We start from the raw sequence: 2,622 nt of genomic DNA, 5'->3' as shown, positions 1-2,622 counted from the left end.
CGCAGCCTGCGCAGCAGACGAAATACGTGACAACTAATCCCATCTCATTTGAGACACCTTACCACAAACGGTCATTTTAAACAAAGAATATTATATTTATAAACCATGTTGCAATAACGGTCAACTAAATACAGGAAAAATTACCCAAACTATAATGTTTCTTATGACTGAAAAAAAAAAAAAAACTAGTAATTCCAAAAACCAACGGAACAATAAAAATAGAGACAAGAACAATTTACTCATGACCTCCAATTTTTTCAAGTGCTCGTAATCATCACATGCAATGTTTTACAAACGAGCAATTTCGTACATCCGACAAACACGACTATAAAGAAGAATATTCCACTCAATCCATCAAGTGAGATATAAGCTTTGTGACAACTTGACCGTGTGACTTTTAGCCCCGGTCTCTCCTACAGCTACAAGTTGCCAACGTTGGCTGCACTCTGCGCTCGGGATGCCAGTTGTTTGGTATATATAGTTTCTTGTCTCTTTGTATTTTTTTTTCACGTTCCTGTTTGCTGTTGTGTTTTCTGCGGCGGCAGCTGTCTTTTGGGCTCTCGTGCGACTGCTGTTCACTACATCTTTCTTTTCTCTCCGTGTTTTGATGGAGGTCCAGGTGTCTTTTGAGATTTCTTCTTTCCTACCCGAGTCCCAGTGGCCAAGAGTCGTTTTGCAGGTATCCATCAAGAAGGTTCGTTTTCGACACTCTCAGTCACCATCAATCCCGCAGTGTTCCGTGTCTGCGAGAGCTTTGAATTTGTTCCGCAGTTGCAGTTCAAACTCACCCTTGACTTGGGGTGACTAAAGTCTGGCAATGTTGAACCTTCTTTTTCTCGTTTTTGCCTGATTTTTTATGGCCATGATCTTTAGGCGTATTGTTGCCATCATGAACGAGATGACGGTCTGTTCCCACATTGGAACCGCTCCGCGTTTGTTTCGTACATCGAGCAGCGAGCTCCTCCATTTGCGACTAATGGCAAAGTGGTCGATTTGGTTTTTTGTTTGTTGATCTGACGACACCCAGGAGACCTTGTAGCATGTCTTGTGTGGAAACAGCGAGCCGCCGACGACCAGGTTGAAGGTCCCGCATACCTCAATCAGCCGTTCCCCATTGTCGGCCCCCGCGCGACATCTCTGCCGATTTTTGCATTTAAATCTCCCATGAGCATTATAATGTCTCTCCTCTTGATGCGCGCCAGAGTTGCATCGAGTTGGTTGTAAAACTTGTCCGTCTCTTCTGTACAGTGGTTCTGTACATCGGTGGGCGAGTAGCATTGCACAATGGTGACAGGGCGGAAACGCGCGGGTTCTGAAACGTGCGGTGATAATTCGGTCGCTTACAAGGGTCCACTCCATTAAGCTATTCTTGGCTCACCGCGTCTCTCAAGTCCCACTCTGTTGACGTGAGGCTGGTCGTCTTTCTTGCCCGAGTAGATGAAGCTCATTCTGCTCCCCGCTCTCGTTTCTCCGAACCCCGTCCACCTTGTCTCACTCACAATCAGACCCACCAGAATCTCCACCTTGCATCATCTTTCCATCTCAGACCCATCACCTCACGTAGTTGGCCGTTTCCCACATGGCCTCAACATTTTGTCTAGTTTCAGTTAAAGATTTTTTGTTCAGGTGTGCGGGTTATTAGCCCACAGCACCGCTCCCAGGCTGCGAAATTTTTCTGCCAGAGTTGGTCTTCTTTGGCTGATTTTGGTCCGCTCTGGGTATTTTATTTCCCCGGTACTCTCAATTTCTAGCGAGCGTGTTCCCCTATCCGTCACTTGGGGAGGCGCCCGATAAGAAATCAGCACACGGGATAATGTGCCATAATACATCAAAAAATAGCCTTTCTTGCAAATTTCTCTACATTGAGACGTGATGGAGCAATTTGACAAACGACGGGATCGTATTTACTATTTAGCTAAAAAGCTATAAAAATATCAAATGAACGCGTGGTCGCCACGCGCGTTACAAGTGAAACTTTTTAAGGCAAGGCTTTGCCATAACTTTTCTGAAATTAATACAAAAACAATACAATACGGAATTTGTCACTCCAACCCGCCCGCAACTCGAAAATATAGTGGCTGTTTTCCAACAAGGTGACACAGTGCGACACTGTGCAAACACTGTGTCAAACTCTACACCGATGCTGTGTCGAGATGTGCTTCGCTGTGTCGTTGTTGGAAAGCACCGTGTCTGACACTGTGCCACACAGTGTCGCCAGTGTTTTTTGCTGGAAAGCACCCAGTGTTACACGCAGTTCTCACTATATCCGTCTCGCCAGTGCCGTACGCCTGATTGAATGTTTGTGACGCGTTTTCGAGTCGCAAAATCGAATTTACTTACCGATCCAAAAGGAGTTTCACTTTGTACGCCTGTTGGTCGAATTTTCGTGACACTATTTCGTGACGTTTTTTCGTGTCGCACAATCAAACTTTTTACCGTGCCAAACACAAGTTTCATTTTGTGTCGCGAATCAAACTCACTACCGTGCCTAAAAAAGTTTCACTTCAAAAACTATTACTTTTGTTTTCGTGTATTTCTTGTTGACAGTGTAATCACCCCATCATGTTTTCGTCCCACCATCTTTTATAAAAGTCTTTACAACTAATATAAGCCTCTATAGTT

The 2,622-nt window shown here is 44.7% G+C and overlaps 1 pseudogene; it reads right to left on the bottom strand.

Moving 5' to 3' along the window:
- Nucleotides 1-1,100: 1,100 nt before the first annotated feature.
- The window catches only part of LOC139815422 (uncharacterized), a 4,817-nt pseudogene continuing 3,295 nt past the window's right edge, over nt 1,101-2,622 (bottom strand).

The sequence above is a fragment of the Temnothorax longispinosus genome, chromosome 6 (assembly GCF_030848805.1).
Source record: "Temnothorax longispinosus isolate EJ_2023e chromosome 6, Tlon_JGU_v1, whole genome shotgun sequence".
Classification (NCBI taxonomy): Eukaryota; Metazoa; Arthropoda; class Insecta; order Hymenoptera; family Formicidae; genus Temnothorax; species Temnothorax longispinosus.
Note: the sequence above shows the minus strand (reverse complement) of the source record. Positions and strands in the feature narration are given on the sequence as shown.